This window comes from Lonchura striata, chromosome 8 (genome assembly GCF_050655825.1).
Source record: "Lonchura striata isolate lonStrDom1 chromosome 8, ASM5065582v1, whole genome shotgun sequence".
Lineage (NCBI taxonomy): Eukaryota > Metazoa > Chordata > Aves > Passeriformes > Estrildidae > Lonchura > Lonchura striata.
The window spans coordinates 805,822-824,905 of record NC_140710.1 but is presented as its reverse complement, the minus strand read 5'-3'; the positions used below and the strand labels follow the sequence as shown (position 1 = coordinate 824,905).

Sequence of the window (19,084 nt, the reverse complement as noted above, 5' to 3'; positions counted from 1 at the left end):
CTCTGAGGTCCCTGCCCACCCAAACCAGGCTGGGATTCTCTGGTTCTGCCAGCACAAGGCAGGCAGGCCTTCCCCCAGTTCACGTATTTCATTAAAACTTTTCAGATCATTATCATTCAGAGGTGCCAGTGCAATTCTCTTCACTTTCAGGTTGCATGAGGACTGAAACCATTCACTGAAAAGCTTTTGTTTTCTCTTTCCCACACTCAAACCTACACAACCCCTCCGATCTATCCCACCCTTCAAACACCCAACACCCAAACACCCCACCTCCCAAACACCCAACACCCAAACACCCAACACTCCAAACACCCATTCCTTCAAACACCCAACCCCTCAAACAGCCACTCTTTCAAACACCCAAACTCCCAAACACCCAACCCTCTAAACACCCAGTCTTTCAAACACCCAACCCCTCAAACAGCCACTCTTTCAAACACCCAACCTCCTTAACAGCAAACCTCCCAAACACCAAACCCAAACACCCAGCCCCCCAAACACCCAGTCCCCAGACATCCCCCTCTCAAACACGCCAGCCCTGGGGTCTGTTGTGAATTGTAGGACAGATCACGATAGGAACAGGGTGACTGGGACACCACGATAGGAACAGGGTGACTGGGAGGAAGGCAGGAGAGCAGAGTCTGTCTTTGGGCTGATGGGAATTTGGACATTCATGGCTGCAGGAGCTGCTGGCCCTGGCCAGGCTGGCAGAGCAGACCCCTGGCTCCTGCTGCCTGGCACACCCAGCAGCCAGGGCAGGGCAGGGCTCGCTGGCCCTGCAGCAGAATTCCCTGCAGCAGAATTCCTGCAGCACTCCTGCCTGCCTGCCTTCTCCCCGGGAGGCTGCAGGGTCCCCAGGACACTGCAGGGAGAGTCCCCAGGACACTGCAGGGAGGGTCCCCAGGACGCTGCAGGGAGAGTCCCCAGGACACTGCAGGGTCCCCAGGATGCTGCATGGAGAGTCCCCAGGACACTGCAGGGAGAGTCCCCAGGACACTGCAGGGAGGGTCCCCAGGACACTGCAGGGAGGGTCCCCAGGACACTTCAGGGTCCCCAGGACGCTGCAGGGAGGGTCCCCAGGACACTGCAGGGTCCCCAGGATGCTGCAGGGAGAGTCCCCAGGATGCTGCAGGGTCCCCAGGACACTGCAGGGAGGGTCCCCAGGACGCTGCAGGGTCCCCAGGACGCTGCAGTCCTGCAAAGGTGACACACAAACAAAGCCTCCTGGCCAGAGAAGCTGCCTGCTTGCATTACCACTGAGCTAACCTCACATCGGGCCTGTATTTCTGGGAGCACTGTCACAGCAATTAGAGGTTTTAAGGAAACCCAAGTCACAGATAATGTATTGAAATAATAAAGTGACATTTTGATATGCAACCAGCAGACATTAAGGAAATGACAACTAACTCCAAAACGTCCAGAAAGATATTTAAATCAGCAATGCTGAATAAATTAAATGAGCAATTACTGGTATGTTTGACAAAGCATGATACAACAATATATTAGGCATATATTAGCTCAGCCTCTACTCACTGATCTTTATCTGCTTTTAATTAATGAATTTAATTGACTGTAAGGGAGATTTGAGAATGGCTTGTTACAAGTCAAGGAGGAAAACCATTTCATATTTGGAGAGGAGAAGCAAAGGGAGTCTGCAGTGGGAAACATTGGGGAGGAGCCACTCCAGGTCTGTGTCTGTGCCCAGAGCTGGGAAGGGACAGGAGAGCCTCCAATAATTGTGATTTTCCTTGTCATTATCTTGTGTGTTCTCTACGCTCTCCTGTGTGCTTCTCTGTTTGCACTTTTCTATGTCAGCCCAAGACATGTGTGATTCCAAAAAAACATCAATGATATTAAATCAGGAAATAAGAGCAAACTCTCTCAAATTGAAGATTTATTGTGCTATTATGCACATAATCCTTACAAAGTCTGAACCTTATTATCATTATTATTTTAGCTTCCTTTTCAATTGCATTTTAAATAACAACCGTGTTTAGTTTTCTATCTTTGCCATACCTGGGGATTAAAATAGATGCTTAAACTATTTGAAATCAGTTGAAATTAGTTCTATTTTCCATATCTGGGGAATAGAATATAGGCTTAAACTGTTTGAGATGAGTTAAGCCTGGAACTGTCAGATGGAGCTGACTCCTGGAGTTTCTCCCAGTAAATGATATTTAAATGCCTCGTGGCTGTGCCACTTCCAGAAGGGAAGATTTTTGTCTCCACCCAGCACGAAACAATGGGGCCAGAAATGTGCTCTAAGTCCTGGAGGTGCTGTTTTAAACCAGCCTGGCACAGCAGGAAGGATCCCCCACAACTGCCCGAGCCCCCGAGCACGGAGCAGGAGGACGGGAGCAGGGGCCAGGGCAGCAGCCAGGACAGGAGCTCAGGGAGATCTTCTGGGTGTGAAAAATGCAGATTTTATGATTGGCTTTTCACAAATATTAGAGTGAATGTTATATGTGTGATGTTAGAAAGTTATGCTGTATTAATTCTCTTAAGTAGCGTGTTAAATATAGCTTTAGGTTCCAACATAATGTTAAAATAGAGACTATGTATGTGGGGAGAGTTTTTTTTTGAATGAGATACTCGCCTCAAGGACGTCCATAATTCTTTGCTTTTTATTATCTTGTAATTGTCCTAACTCTAAACTTTATTACTCTAATTGTATTACTATTTTTATAACCATTTTATTAGTAGTAAACTGTTAAAATTTTAAAAGCCAAGTGATTGGCGTTTTTCACACGAGAAAGGGCTGAAAAAGCCAGGAGTGCATAGGGGGATGCATTTCTTGGGTGCATAATTCCTGTCACCCCTGAGCGTGCAGCACAAAATCCTGCAGCTCCTCCGAGCCAGGAGCCCTCGGGCAGCAGCGCAGCCCAGACTGCACAAAGCCTGAGAGGGAAACCTGGCCAGGGACACTGAGAACTCCATCTCTGTCCCAGAACTGGTGAGAACTCCATCTCTGTCCCAGAGCTGGTGAGAACTCCATCTCTGTCCCAGAGCTGGTGAGAATTCCATCTCTGTCCCAGAGCTGGTGAGAACTCCATCACTGTCCCAGAGCTGGTGAGAATTCCATCTCTGTCCCAGAGCTGGTGAGAACTCCATCTCTGTCCCAGAGCTGGTGAGAACTCCATCTCTGTCCCAGAGCTGGTGAGAACTCCATCTCTGTCCCAGAGCTGGTGAGAATTCCATCTCTGTCCCAGAGCTGGTGCTCTGCTGGAGAGCCTCGGGCTTGTCCGAGGAGGAGGAGCTGGCAGAGCTCCATGTGCCTCCTCTCCTGAGGAACCCAGCTAAGGAAACCCTGGGAGAACAGGTCCTGATCCTTCCTGCCAGGCTGGATGGAGACTGGGAATGGGGAACAGTTCCCTGGCAGGCTGGGATGGAATTCCCAGAGCAGCTGGGGCTGCCCCTGATCCCTGGCAGTGTCCCAGGCCAGGCTGGACACTGGGGCTGGAGCTCCTGGGGCAGTGGAGGTGTCCCTGCCAGGGCTGGGGTGGGATGGGTGGCTCTGAGACCCCTTCCCACCCAAAGCAGTGTGGGATTCCCTGGTTTCCCAGACACAATATCCCCCACACCCCTGCAGTTTCCCAGGAACGCTGGAGGAGGCCGTTTTCAGTGACTTTGATAAGGCAGGGCAGGACAGCCCGTTTTTGTCTACAGCTTTTGTCACAGCCCAGAGCTGTGGAGGGAGGCTGAGGAGGAACTTTGGGGGGCTGGAGCAGCCCCTGCGGGCCCGGCCCCGCTGTGCCCCCCGACAGCTCCATCAGTCCCAGCCCAACATCAGCCCATCAAGCATCCTAACCATGCCATTAGTGGGCAGCTGCTCAGCACAGCACCGGAGGGGCCAGCAGAACGAGCTGCAGCAACAGCTCCACTTGTATTAAATATTAAAGTATTGTTAAATATTAAAACTAAACTTCTAAAAGATAAAAGCCGAGCAAAAGTCACCACCCATGCTAATGTTTTACGTAGTTCTGTCTCGAAGCATTTTGTAACAGGAACGGCCTGGGCTCTTGGGAAAAACCAAAGGACAAGAGCAGCACTTAATTACAGTGCTAAAGCATCGAGTTCCTGTTGACTGAGAGAACACAGAACCCAGGAATTCAGATTTGCTTGACAAATTCATCTTCCTTTCCTCTGTTCCTGACTACGCACAGGAGGAAGAGGAGGAGTCACCAAAGGGAGCAGCTCCTTTGAAATCCTGCCCCTAACCTGCTCCTAATACAATGAATTTAATTTTTTTTCTCTTTCAGAAGAAAAAGCTCCTTTTATTTCTCTCTCTGCAGTGACCCTGATCAAACTCATTCTACTGAACATGGGTGCAAGACAAGAGGAGGGTAAATTCTGTGAAGCCTTTGCCCAAACTGAAGTCTCTGTGTTCCGTGGCAAAGTCACCCAGGAGGGTTTTCATGGATCATTGCACCCCTGAGCCTCTCTCAGCACAGCCAGGGGCACCCAGAGCTGGCTCTGCCCTTCCCCAGGAGCTCCAGGCTGGTCTGAATGGCCCTGGAATGGGAAGGGGAGGGAGAACAGGGAGGGAGAGGCAGACAGGAGAGAGGAGGAACTCCAGGCTGGCACTGAGCTGGAGGTGCGAGCAACAGGAATCTGCTCCTCCAGAAGACGCCAGGCACAAAAAGGGAGCCCTCAAACACAGCTGCTGCTGCTGGGGGCTCCAAACCTCAGAACAATCGAGAAAGAGTCCAAGAACAAGCCCGGAATCATGCAGCATTGCCAGCCCTGCCATGTCCCTGCTCTCCTGGCTGTAAAGGTGTTTTGTCCCAGGCAGCTCATCCAAGCATTCCCTGCCAAAACTCCCCAAGTCCCCCCAGTCCAAAATACCCAGAGCTTTGCTGGGGAGCCAACCTGTGCAGCCCAGCAGGAGAATACAGCTGGGACACAGGATCTGGGCATCCCCGGGCTGGTGGGACACACGGGAGCAGAGCACAGCTCCTGCAGCCTGGAGCTGGGCAGCACGGGGATTTTCCATGCCAGCCACCTTTCACCCCTGGCACCCTCACCCCTGGCACCCCTCACCCCTGGCACCCCTGGCACCCCTCACCCCCGCCCAGGCCAGCAGCAAACTCTTAATTACGAACACTGGGCTCTAAAATTGGATAAATGCACCGAACTGGCTTTTTGGTTGTTTGCACAAAGGAGTGGGAAAAGCACTTCTGAGGACGGCAAAGCAAGCAGGATCTCCAGCTCCTCTCCGAATAATTGTCCCTTCATTCAGGGCCGGGGTAACCATGGCAAATAACTGCTCTGTGCTCAGCCTCCTCCTGCTCAGGCTGAATTACCTCTTCACTAACAGCCACTTGGAGAACAATTAAACCCGCCTAAAAATCGGGGTTTTTCTCCTCAGAAAGCTCAGGGATGTCCACTGATGATAATTTTAATTTCTTTTCCAGGAATCTTTGCTTGTGCAGCAAATACCAGCGGCCACCACCACTGACACAAAGCTGTATTTATTAACATCCCCCGTTAACAGAGAGGAAATGCTGGCAGACACAAGGAGGAGTGACTGTCAGACGGGGAGTGGGTTTAGCCAGGATTTTGGGAAGGAATTCCTGCTGTGAGGGAGGCGAGGCCCTGGCACAGGGTGCCCAGAGAGACAGACACTGCCCTGCCTGCAGCAAGGGGCACTCCTGGCTATTCCCTGATCTGCTGACCTGAGGTTTGGGAAGGAGCTGTGCTGTACATCAGCTTTTGCAGGCGGCAAGAAAGGCACAGATAAATCCAATAACTGCTTTAGAGCAGCACTGCAAGTATCTCAGCCTGGAGAAACCAAGTTAAAGGAAACCAGTGTGAGTACCTGTTTCAAACTGGAATGGTTTGGGAAGCCTGTCGTGTTTTGGGTGGTTATTGCTGATCCTCTGAGCATCCTCCCAGCCCTCGCTCACTGTGGCCACAAAATGAATAGTAACCTGAACATTCAAAAACTTATGGACAGCAACACCTGCAGGACACAAATTTCTGTTAATCTGTCTTTCTTTCTTTCCTTCTTTCTTTCTTTCCTTCTTTCTTTCTTTCTTCCTTTTTCTTTCTTTCTCTCTCTCTCTCTCTCTTTTATTCTCTCTTTTTTTCCATGTCTCCCCCATTTTAATATCTCTCCGTGCACATCAGCTGTAGCCTCATTAATAGCTAACTGCAGCACTGAGATTTGGTAAATTTGGTTACAAACTGGGCATTTGATAACCATTATAACTACGGACATAAACTGGCATCGCACACTTTGGTGAGTTGTGGGCAGTGCCTCCCCTCCTTGGCAGTGGGCAGCAGCTCTCCCAGCCTGGGGTGCTGCACCGTGCCCGTGGCTGCTGCTTTGCAGTCCTGAGCTGAATTCCAATGCAGAGGGCATGTCGGTGTTTCCCTGAGCCCCGTGCCAGCCTTGCTGGCTCAGCTGCTCCAGGAATTCCCATTCAGCTCACACCATCCCTCACAGATCCACATCCGTATTCCAGCCTCGCTGCGTGGCTGCGAGATCAAGGACACATTTAACTCCATGGCACTTGTTTCCCAAGCCTGGAAAGAGGAATTTTCTTGGAATTTCCCTTTGCATGCATCATTTCCCTCATTTTCTGCTTTCCCTTCCCCGCTGCACACAGAGCCCTTTGCCTCCCAGCCTGCCTTTGCCCACCAGCCCAGCCCAGGGTCAGCAGTTTGCCTCCAGTTAAACCCAGTTTGGGGTCCCATTTCCCAAGGGTATCCTTTGGGATAGTGCTGTGCCCTGTGCTGCCTGAGTCTGTGCAGGGTGCTCTGCTGCTGTGCAGTGAGGGTCCAGATGAGCCTAATTTGAATTTCCACAGCCAGCCCATCCCCTGCCAGCCCCTCTTGGAGAGAGGACAGGCAGGAGCAGGAGGGGGCTGCAGCCCCTCCTGCTGACAACACACCTGGGAGCCTTTTTCTCTCCATCTCTCTGCCTTTATTTCTTGTTTGTTTGGTGGGTTTGATATTGGTTGGTTGTTTCTCTGTTTGTTGACTTTTGCTGGGGTTTTTTGTGCGTTTGTGGGGTTTTTTAGTATATCTGTGTTGGGGTTTTTATGTAATAACAAGGGACCTGCTTTGTCTCCCAGGGAACAACTGTTCTATAGACCAACATCTCTGGAGCTCTGCCAGCCCCAAACAGTCCTGGGTGCGGAAGGGCAGGAGGAGAGCAAAATCCTGATCTCCAGCACTTTCTCTGCAGTCAGGGAGAGGCTGGTGCTGTGCATTCCTTGGGCACCTCCTGCAGCTGCCAGCAGCCCTGGGAGAAGCGTTTCAGAATCCAGAACCACGGAGTTCCTGCAAAGCCAGGGCACATCACCCCCAGCCTGTGCCTGTTCCTGCCCAGCTCCAGGAGCTCCTCTCTGCCCAGCCTCGGCAAGGAAGCAGGAAACAAGGACTCTCCCTGCATGGTGCCACACTTGGCACCCAGCTGCTCTCAGACATCACACAAATTTACCAGAACAGGTCGAATTCAGCCGCTCCCGGCCAAGGGAAGCGAGCTGTCACCCCTGCAGCAGAGCCCTCACCAGAACTCCCAGTGAGAATTCCCAGCTCGGGGAACACACGCTCCCTCCATCCCAAGCTGAGATCCCTGGGATGCTCTATTCGGGGAAGAGCCCCGCAGGCACTCCCAGAGCCTCATCCCTGCAGCAGAGCTCTCACCAGAATTCCCAGTGAGAATTCCCAGCTCGGGGAACACACGCTCCCTCCATCCCAAGCTGAGATCCCTGGGATGCTGTTTTCGGGGAAGAGCCCCGCAGGCACTCCCAGAGCCCACCCCAGCAGAGGTGCTCCCAGTCCCGCTCCCAGCTCTGAACAAACCTGCTGCTCATTCACAAAAACACCTTTGCAGAGCTGGCTTACCCGGGGAACGGCCGTGCTTGCCCTGCCAGGGGTCACAGCCCCTGCTCAGCTACGCCCCATGTACCAACCCAGAGGAGCTGCTGCACCAGCACAGAGTGACAGCCCGGCCTTTGTGCAATTAAAGCCCAGAAAGGCTCCTCTTACAAGTTTAATACACCAGTCGCTTCCAATCTGCTGTAACAAGATTGTTTCCACATGATCCTGCTCTCTCCTCCTTTGAGATGAAAAAGAATCCCTCACTTAGGAGATTTGGGGCAGTACCCTGAGCTGGTGTTAAGCACTGGATCACCAAAGCCAGGGATTCACATCAGACTCGAGTTTGTACCTGAAATTAAATTGAATGAAGCAATATATTGCTTTTTAATTTATTTAATGTTATGTGCATTACTGCATTATTATTGTACATGTATGTACACATATATCTAAAATAATAAGTATTATAATTTCTATTAGTGGGATATGGAAATGAACTAAGAAATCAGAGATAGGGAGAGGAATTTCCCTCTAATCTCCAGATTTACTGGAAGCCCTCACACATATTGGAGACCTTCCTGCTGACGTCCCGTGCCAGCACCACCCGCATCCTGCATCGAGAGAAGCAGCTTGAGCCCTGCCCCTGGCGTGCCAGTGCCAGCGTCATTAACGCCATCGCTAATTGCCTGCAAGCAGAGGGAGCTCTGACTCTGCCGAGAGCAGCCTCGGCTCCTCGGGCCGGGCCGATGCTCCGCGCTTTGTCCCCGGTGCCCCAAAATCCGCCCCGGCAGCGCTCAGGAATTCCTTTGTAGGAATCACACCTGGCCATAGAAACCATCCATCCTAAAGGAAACACCTGGCACTGGAAACCATCCTAAAGGAAACACCTGGCCATAGAAACCATCCATCCTAAAGGAAACACCTGGCACTGGAAACCATCCTAAAGGAAACACCTGGCCATAGAAACCATCCTAAAGGAAACATCTGGCCATAGAAACCATCCTAAAGGAAACACCTGGCACTGCAAACCATCCTAAAGGAAACACCTGGCCATAGAAACGATCCTAAAGGAAACACCTGGCCATAGAAACCATCCTAAAGGAAACACCTGGCCATAGAAACCATCCTAAAGGAAACACCTGGCCATAGAAACAATCCTAAAGGAAACACCTGGCACTGGAAATGAACCTAAAGGAAATACCTGACCACAAAAAGGGAACTTCACCCCTCGCCTGCAGGAAACCCCCTTGTTATACACAGAATGCTGTCCCCCAAAAGGGACCAAATGCCATTTACTGCCCAGTTGAAAATGCAATTTATGGTGCAAATTTCCAGCAGAAATGGGCCCAAAATCTGTGTTTGAGCCCATTTCCCCAAATGTGAGTGAAGCACTGCCCCAGGGCCAAACCCTGCTGAGAAGGGCTGAGGCTCGGCCCAAATCCCTCCCCACAGCCCGACCCCATGTCCAGGATGGGACCCCACAAAAATGAATCCCAAAGTGGAGCAGCCCCTGCCCAGCCCCAGTGCTGCACAGAGACACCAGACTGGCTGGAAATCCTCTGCTCTTTTACAGAGTGTGTGGTTGAAAATCATGAACATCACTGTTACACAGTTGGGAAGGGAGAACTTCTCCCAGATCACAGAATGAAGGCTTGGCACCTTAAGGATCATCTTGTCCCAGTCCTTCCATTCTCCCCGGAGCCCAAACACCAAAACCCCAGCAGGGTTACTGCAGCCTGGGACGTTGGAGAGTCCTCACTGCAAAGCAGAGCCTTGCTCCTGCTGCAGGCAGTGCCTGTCCTGAACCCCACCCTGGCACCCCAGGGACAAACACAGAGAGCCCCTGGAGGAACTCAGTCAGCTTTCCATCAGCGTGGCAGAAACCCTGGCATTGCCACGTTTGATGCCACGTGTTCACTGAAGGCACAAACTTGGCACTTCGGCCGTGCCTGACCTAATGCAATCAGAATTATGCAACGCTTTGAGAGGGAAGGAAATCTTCCTGTTGTGGAGAGTTTCCTTCAAGGTGTCCCAGGCTGAATTAGGATGAACAACCAGACACGGTGCAGCTTTTGAATTTTACCCCAAATGCAGTGAACAAATCTCCCCAGGTGGGTTTAAGGCCCCTCCAGCCCAGCCCAGCCCAGCCTGGGGTTCCCTGATCCTGCAGTGCGACTGCTCACTGGTTCCTGCACACTTTAGTGCTCTTGATTTTGACCTCTGAGCTACCTGGGCTTCAACTGGAGTTGCTTTTATGGCCCAGCTGAGCAGAGCAGGCAGCATTTGCAATTTGCTGTGGGTTGCACACACATCAGAACAAAGGAGATTACCAGTGATGATTACAGAGCCCTGTGTCATCAGTGGGATTACAGAGAGGAATTGCATTAGAGCTTCACCAGCACAGCTCCAACCCTCCCAAAGTGAGACACGTGCTCCAATAACAGCTGGGGAACAGGTGGAGGCTCAAGACAAAAAAAGTCTGGGAGCACAGCAATAAATCATGGAACCTGCCCGTGTGATGCCCTGGCTGCATCAGGCAAAATGAATTGCTGAGCACAAAGTGTAATAAAGAGAGATGCCAAGGCATGGCCGTGTCTGCCAGTAGTAATTTGAAGTTGAAATATAATCACACACAATATATATGATAAATAACACCAGACAAGGTCTCCAGCGACAAAGGTAAATAATAAATTTGTGTGGAAGGATTTACACTGAAGCTGTGAAATGGAAGCAGAGGAATACTGTAAATATTGTCCTTTCCAGGTGATGACTTTAATTTCTCAGACAACCACCTCTGAAGTTTTCCCAAGGATTTCCTGGACCTGGAACCCACTCCTGCCAGGGACAATGTCCACTCCTGTCAGGGACAATGTCCACTCCTGTCAGGGACAATCCCCACCCACAACCCCACCACTGTCCCTGGACACCACCGCAGGCTCTGACGTCCCACGGCACTCTGCCCTGGTCCCAGCGCCCCGGCCAAGCAGCAGAGCCCCGGGCTGGCAGAGGGCAGACCCCGGGGGAAGGGGAGCAGCTCTGCCAGGAGGGAGCGGGCTCAGCCCCAGGGATGCAGCTTCAAAGGAGCCTCATTAAACCCGGCTGATTGAGATCGGACTAATTGGGCCTGCTGTAAACAGGCAGAGACTGCAGAGGAGAATATTTAGGGTAAGCAGGTGGCCTAGAAAAACCCAGAGCTCCAGCGAAAAATGAACTCGGGTGCGTGTTCCAGAAATGGATTTTTTGTCCACCGTGGATGGGAACTGGCAGTTCTGGGTGTGGGTGAAGCTTCCTGGGGAGCCCAGGGAGGGAGCCAGTGTCACTGCTGCAGGAAAGCTGCCCTTGCTGGAAATACGATATTCCTGCATCATCCCTACAAGGCAGGACTTTGACATCATCACGCTGCTCTTCGCACTTCATTCTTTGCAGGGACCGATTCCGTTGGAGGGATTAGCTCTGCTGCCTCGCTCTGTTCAAAGCAATAAATGGCTGCCAACTTTGGTTAATGGCCAAGAGGAACCTCAGGCATTTAATCTATTTCAAAGCTCTTTATTGCAAATATTCTACCAAGAGCTGATTCCCATTACAAACAATGGAGTGAAAATAGAGAGAACTGTTCTCCCCTCCCCTGGGAAATTGCAATCCAGCACAGCCCTGCATTTCCAAGGGACGGGAGATTCTGCCGGTCTCGAGGCACACAGAGATCAGCGTGTGGAAAAAAGGCATTAAAATAAATAAATGAGCGGCACGTGTGGAAACGGTGAGCGCTCCGCACCTGAGGCCCGGGTTGCAGAATCACCCATGCAAAACCCCGCAATTGCACGCTGCCAACTAATTACCTGATTTGCATACCCAATGTAAACCGAGGACGGCAGGGTCATTCCGAGGGATGGGAGCAGCCCCTTCCAATGGAAGCAGCAATAACTTTATTTTTATTTATTTCTAAAACTTTGGGATTAGTCATGCTTGAGTCCTGTTGAGCTTCCAAGGAACCACAGCAACCCCCTTGGGGAGATCAGATTTTCTATTCCATTAGATTTCGCTTGATTTAATTTTGTCTCACTAAACAGTGATAAACACGTGCACAAAGTCCATTCCAGAAGATTTTTTTTTTCCCTTTATAATTAATTCACTGTATGACATATGAAAGATCACCAGCACTGAGAAGGGAGCGGTGTTGACCAGACACAAATCAAGAGTTACGCCTAAAAAATGCAACTAAAAATACATCAGGAAAAGCTAAACAGGTCACTCGGGGAGCGCTGTGCGAAATGACTATTTGCAGATTGATCTCTTCTGGAGAAGAGCAGCAGGAGTTCCTGCCCAGTGGAATATTCTGCTGCCAGCCCCACGGGAAGCTGGAGCTGCCGTGTGGGCACAGGCGCCTTGCAGAGCCTGGCAGGGCAGGGAGCGCTCCTGGCACTTGCTGTTGATTATTTTTGGTGTCGGGGTGCTAACCCTGAGCTGTGGATTTGCAGGTGCCCGGGGCTTCCACAGAGCAAATCCCTGCCCTGCCCCGGGCTCCCTTCCCCAGCGTTCCTGGTGAAGAGCAGGGAAACGCTGGCAAGGAAGAGCCGGGCTGCAATCGATGCAGGCCAGCTGTCAATAAATTCATTTTCTGTAAGCAAGAGCAGGCTGTCCCCAGCACCGGGCTGCCATGACAAAGCTCTGGCCCTGCCTGGCTCCCGGGGTCAGTGATGGATGAGGGCTCCAGCCTCCAGCCCCGTCTGCGCCCGCGCTCACGGATGCACTTATTGATCCGGAAAAATTACTCAGCCTAAATTTTCCTGTGCTGCTCTCCAATCCTGAATTTTATAGCACAAACTACCACAGCACTCCAACACGAGTAAATCTTTACAACCGATAATCTGACAACTGCAGCTTCTCCCAGGCACACTGGGGCAATAATTAAAAATTCACAACAAAAAAAATAAAAGGGTGGATATGAGCATGCCTCCCCTGGCACAATATGAGGCTGTTTCCTCTCATCAAACAGGAGAGGCCGATATTGGTAAAATAATTTAGCCGTGGAAAGTAGCAACAACAAGTGAGTGATAATGACAGAAATTCCATTTCCTGCACTGAGCTACCGGTGCCTGCAGTGCCTGGGAGCTCTGTCTGTCCAGGTGGGCTCTGAAACGCTTTGTCCACTCTGGGCCTGTCAGAGGGATCTGCTCCTTCCCCTCACAATGCTCCAAATCCCCCAGTCATTTGCCTACTTGCAATTCATATTTTAGTGCATTAAAAGTCTGCACCCGAATGTCTCGGGCTGAGCAGATTTTCAAGATTTCCTCTGCCATTCATTTGTTGTCCTTCAATATTAATTTGCATCCCCAGTGAAGCTGACAGCTGTCAGGAGGAACAAACCTTTCCACCTGCAGCAATCCCATGAATTTGGAACTGACACACTTGGACTCGGGAAGAAAAAGCTCTTTACTTGAGGGTTTGGGGTTTGTTATTTTAAGGAAGGCATAATGAGAAAAGAGTTCTGGCCGAGCTTTCTCCATTAATGCCAGAGGGGTAAGTGACTGGAACAGGAAATTTTGCACTAGCCAGGTTTGTGGGAATTGCAGAGAACGGGACCTGGAGTCAAAGGACAACGTTTTCTAAGTCCCTATCAGGAAGACTTTAGGTCACATTTGAGTGAGGTTCTCAGCAGGGTGAGCAGCCTCTCCACACACAATTTCCCTTTGGCTGCAGGTCCCTGGGCTGCTGTGATCACCACAGAACTGATCCATACTGATTATGTCTCAATAAAATAGGGAGATTTTCCACCACAGTGCAATCACAGCCCATTTCTCACACTTTGTTTCTCAAACTAACATTTAGTTTGTACCAGTGTTTTATTTTTTAATGGAGTAGGAATAAAACATCTCAATCTTCTCAGAGCAAGCTATAAAATCTGGAGTGAAAAGCAACAGAAGAGGAATGAGGCATCACCCTAATGAGGAAAAATCTCTTTGGCTACGTTTGCCCACATCAGTCTGTCAGAGTGGATCAGGGGGTGGAGGGGAGAGCACAAAGCTGCAGAGCCATGGAGGGCAGTGTTTAACTGCACTGGGCTGGCAGGGGCTGCCCTGGTGAGCCAGGATGGCAAAGAGCTGGGCTTGGAACTGGGGCCATTGGAGCTGGAAGCAAAAACCCACCAGGAGCTGCCTGGCCAGAGCCCAGGGACGGACAGCCTCGAGTCCAGCCCCTGTGCCAGCCACAGAACCAGAGAATCCCAGGCTGGGCTGGGCTGGGAGGGACCTCCGAGCCCACCCAGTGCCACCCTGCCATGGCAGGGAACCTCCACTGTCCCAGGCTGCTCCAGCCTGGCCTGGGCACTGCCAGGGATCCAGGGGCAGCCACAGCTGCTCTGGGAATTCTATTCCAGGGCCTGCCCACCCTGCCAGGGAACAATTCCCAATCCCCAATCTCCCATCCATCCCTGCCCTGTGGCAGTGAAGCCATTCCCTGTGTCCTGTCCCTCCATCCTTGTCCCCAGTCCCTCCCCGGCCCCGCTGCCAGGCTGAGGGGCCAGCCCCGGACACAGAACCATCACAAAACCATCTCCTTGAGCCTCACCAGGACACAGAACCACCTCCTTGATCCTCACCCAGGACACAGAACCACCTCCTTGATCCTCACCCAGGACACAGAACCATCTCCTTGAGCCTCACCAGGACACAGAACCATCTCCTTGAGCCTCACCCAGGACACAGAACCATCTCCTTACAGCTTCACCCCCAGGACACAGAACCATCTCCTTGAGCCTCACCAGGACACAGAACCATCTCCTTGAGCCTCACCAGGACACAGAACCATCTCCTTGCAGCCTCACCAGGACACAGAACCATCTCCTTGCAGCCTCTCACCAGGACACAGAACCATCTCCTTGCAGCCTCTCACCAGGACACAGAACCATCTCCTTGCAGCTTCACCCCCAGGACACAGAACCATCTCCTTGCAGCCTCACCAGGACACAGAACCACCTCCTTGCAGCCTCACCCAGGACACAGAACCATCTCCTCGAGCCTCACCCAGGACACAGAACCACCTCCTTGCAGCATCTCACTCCATTCACAGCACAGAAACTCCCCACTGGAGCCTGCAGATAAAAGCAGGGCTTTGCTTCTCCCAGGCCTCCAGAGGAGCCTGTCCAGCCTGGAATGGCCCTGGGAGCTGCCCCGGGGCCGGGCGGGCTGAGCCAGAGCAGCAGGGAGGGAAGGGGCACGGAACGGGAATGGAACTGGGACTCCATCAAGGTTTCATTTCTGCTGCCAGCCCCAGCAGCTGCTCCCCTCCTGCAGAGGCAGGTGCTGCTGCAGGAACGATATTGCTGCTAAGGGCACAGGCCATTTGCTGATAACCCTGCTTGCTACCACACCGCATCAAAAATGCTTTTAAATTTCCCAAAGTGCTCAGCTGGGAAACAATGTTTAAAAAAAAAAAAAATAGTATCTGGAGAAGAATAGGAGAGAAAGAAATCGTTTTCTTGCTTGCCTTCATTCCACAACCCACAATCTTTTTCTTTAAAAAACAAAATCATGCTTCAAGTAAAGGTGACAATAAAAGATATTTAACTTCTTCTAAAATATAGAGAAATATTTCTTAATTGAGACAAAACAATTCCAGAGAGTTGATCAAGGAGCACTTTGTAATCCTGAATTGCAGTGCATTAAAACTCACTAATCCAACACACCCCTGCAGCCAGGTATCTGCACAGCTGCTCCCCGGGCCAGTGATCTGAAGAAAAAGCTGATTTTGGTGCGTGCTGGAAAGCAGATGCAGCTGCTGATGTAGAAACCCTTGTGGGGTTCAGAGTGTCCTGCCAGGCACACAGATGATCCACGGCGAGCTACGGGAAGGGTCGGAGGAAGTGCTGCACACACTGAAACTATCAGTGACCAGTCCTGCAAATGGACCAAAGCACGCGGATCCCCAGGAACGCTTCCCCACCCCAGGGCTTCATCCCCCCTTCCCAGCCCGGCAAGCCCCGGGGCCGGGCCGGGCTCTGGCCGATGGTTCTGTGCCTCTCCAGGACATTGTTGTGCCTCCACAAGGTGGTTTGTGCCTCTCTAAGGTGGTCTTGTGCCCCTCTAAGATGGTTTTGTGCCCCTCTAAGATGGTTTTGTGCCCCTCTAAGATGGTTTTGTGCCTCTCTAAGATGGTTTTGTGCCCCTCTAAGATGGTTTTGTGCCTCTCTAAGGTGGTTTTGTGCCCCTCTAAAATGGTTTTGTGCCTCTCTAAGATGGTTTTGTGCCTCTCTAAAATGTTTTTGTGCCTCTCTAAGATGGTTTTGCGCCTCTCTGGAGCTCCCACCGCCGGCACCGCCCCAGGTCAAGGAGGCTCCCCGAGCCCCGGGAGTCGCTCCCGGAGCTGCTCCGGGGCTGCGGCCCGAAGCAGCGGCAGGAACGAGTCCGAGCTCGGGTTTTGCCGCACAAGTGCCCGTCTCCCATGGAAACGGGAGCCGGCAGGAGCCGCGGCAATCTCAGGATGCGCGCCCGGCTGGAAGCGCGGCGCTCTCGCTGCTTCCCCCCGCTGCCCGCAGCCCGGGGATGGATTTAACCCTCTGCAGGGCAGATTCCTCTGCCCGCAGCCCGGGATGGATTTAACCCTCTGCAGGGCAGATCCCGCTGCCCGCACCCCGGGGATGGATTCACCCTCTGCAGGGCAGATTCCTCTGCCCGCAGCCCGGGGATGGATTTAACCCTCTGCAGGGCAGATTCCTCTGCCCGCAGCCCGGGGATGGATTTAACCCTCTGCAGGGCAGATCCCGCTGCCCGCAGCCCAGGGATGGATTTAACCCTCTGCAGGGCAGATCCCGCTGCCCGCAGCCCGGGGATGGATTTAACCCTCTGCAGGGCAGATTCCTCTGCCCGCAGCCCGGGATGGATTTAACCCTCTGCAGGGCAGATTCCTCTGCCCGCAGCCCGGGATGGATTTAACCCTCTGCAGGGCAGATTCCTCTGCCCGCACCCCGGGATGGATTTAACCCTCTGCAGGGCAGATTCCTCTGCCCGCAGCCCGGGGATGGATTTAACCCTCTGCAGGGCAGATTCCTCTGCCCGCAGTCCAGGGATGGATTTAACCCTCTGCAGGGCAGATCCCGCTGCCCGCAGCCCGGGGATGGATTTAACCCTCTGCAGGGCAGATTCCTCTGCCCGCACCCCGGGATGGATTTAACCCTCTGCAGGGCAGATTCCTCTGCCCGCACCCCAGGGATGGATTTAATCTCTGCAGGGCAGATTCCTCTCCCCGCACCCCAGGGTGGATTTAACCCTCTGCAGGGCAGATTCCTCTGCCCGCACCCCGGGGATGGATTTAACCCTCTGCAGGGCAGATTCCGGCCGTGCTCCGGCCCGGCCAGCGGTGCCGCCGCTGGAACACCGGGGATGGCGGCTGGAGCCGCTCTTTGTACCCAGCGCGGTTCCCGAGCTCTCCTGCATCCCAGCCCTGCTATTCCCAGCGCTTCCCTGCCGTGTCCTGCCGTGTCCTGCAGCTCGGAACGCTGCACCCCGCAGCGAGACAGGCGGGGCCCGAGCCCTGGGACCCCCCCCCAGCTCCCCTTCCCCCTCTGCCCCGTCCCGGAGCTTCTCCTCCAGGGAATCACCGATTCCTGCAGTTTGGAAAAGCCCACGGAGCCCCAGCTGTGCCCGGTGCCCACCTTGTCCCCAGCCCAGAGCGCTGAGTGCCACCTCCGGGGATGGGGACCCAACAGCTGCCGAGCAAATCTTATTAACAGGAAAAAAAGTCTCCCATAAAGGAAAGATTCCCAATTACAAACTTAGTTTTGCTGGAATGGTTCAAAGCTAAAGAGAGCTGCTGCTGAGAGCAGGGAGATAACACACGGGATTTGTCGTCATCTCTTAATCATGATCAGGCACTGAGGAAAAGCCGGGATCAAAGTGGGACATAGGGAAAATTATACTGGCAATCAGAAAGGAAAAACAATACCGACCGTGCTGATAATCTGAAAGGCTCTACGAAATGTTCTTATGAAGAAAAGGAAACGGAGGCAACGGTGGAGTGGGAAAAGAGAGACTCGAGCTGGGAGAGGCGAAGGTGGAGGGAAAGCTGTATTCCCAAAAGCAGAAATGCCATCCCGAGCGCAGTTTGTGATGAATGCGATTCGCGCCAGTGTAACATGACATGTGCAATATGTGATTTTGTTGCAAGCACACACGGCAGCACTGGGAGCTGCCCCACATACCCGAAAGCGGTTTCTGACCAAAGCTCATTTGCAAGCTAATCCCCGTGGTTCCCCGGAGATGGGCCGCTCCTCCAGGTGACACGGAACACTCCGGAGCTGCTCATCCCGTAATGGCCCGAGGCTGGGAACCTGAATGCTGCTCCCTTAGCTCCATCGGGGAGATTCAGCACCACCGGAGCCGAACTGCTCCACCCCAGCACAGAGAAAAGAGACTTTAGCAATATGTGGCACTTTGAATGGAAAGAAAAGGCTGAGTGCCGAAATCCCGGCCTCGGGCAGGATATTTCCTATAAAAACCGCTTGTGCCCAGAGGATGTGTGTGGCAGAGGAGACTGCTGGAGTGATCAAACCTGTGACCACCAGCGCCGGTCCCGGGCTCGGCACTGTCCTTTTCTTTGTGGCTGGCTCAGAGAGAATTCGATCGCTGTAATAAATGTTTTATTTTTTTCCTTTTTAAATTGGCTGGATCCATTTTTATCCAGAGCACAGAGCATCACAGAATGGCCGGGCTTGGTGCAAACCCTTCAGGTTTCAGACAGGCAGGTACCCCCCCGGCCCCTGTGCTCCGATTCCATCCTCATCCCGGCCAGAGTTGCAGCAGCAAAAGTTTCCTCATTAACACTCATTATCAGCCTTTGCTGGTCACAAGTGTTAGTGACAGGGAGGGAGGAATGAAAGGGAAAGCAAAGGGGAGACCCCCGCAGCCCTGGGGGAGGCTCGGTGCAGAAGAGCAGAGCTGCAGCGCTCCCAGAGGGGTTGGCTTGCTCCCTGGGGGCTCCTCACCCAAAGGAGCGCTCCTGCTCCTCCCGAGCCCTTCGGGAAATGCCAGCTGAGAGCCTGGGTGCTGGAGGAACCGTGGCACTCTCCTTCCCCTGGCATCCTGCTGAGGGAGGAGCTGGCTGGGCAGGGCAGGGGGCAGGAGGGGATCCCCCAGCACTCGCAGGCAGGAGCTGTGCCCAGGGGAGAGGGGCAGCAGCCCAGAGAGCCGGGGCACTGCGGAGCCTTTCAGAGCCACAGGGAAAGGCCCAGGGCTCCTCAGGGCTCTCCGATAAACTCAGAGAACAT

The 19,084-nt window shown here is 52.7% G+C and overlaps 1 protein-coding gene and 1 long non-coding RNA gene across 6 annotated transcripts in view; both read right to left on the bottom strand.

Annotated features, from left to right (window-relative positions):
* NEGR1 (neuronal growth regulator 1) overlaps nucleotides 1-19,084 on the bottom strand; it is a 175,260-nt gene that overhangs the window by 135,508 nt on the left and 20,668 nt on the right. The gene's annotated exons all lie outside the window — the stretch shown is intronic.
* Nucleotides 1,194-16,428, bottom strand: LOC146766715 (uncharacterized). 2 transcript variants are annotated; one of them, XR_014956979.1, is made up of 3 exons: nucleotides 14,864-16,428; nucleotides 8,684-14,731; nucleotides 1,194-8,648 (listed from the first exon to the last, which is right to left on the bottom strand). It is a non-coding gene; the product is annotated as an uncharacterized LOC146766715 (long non-coding RNA). The 2 variants fall into 2 exon arrangements; XR_014956978.1 differs by lacking the exon at nucleotides 1,194-8,648 and having other exon boundaries at nucleotides 8,651-8,714; nucleotides 8,750-14,731.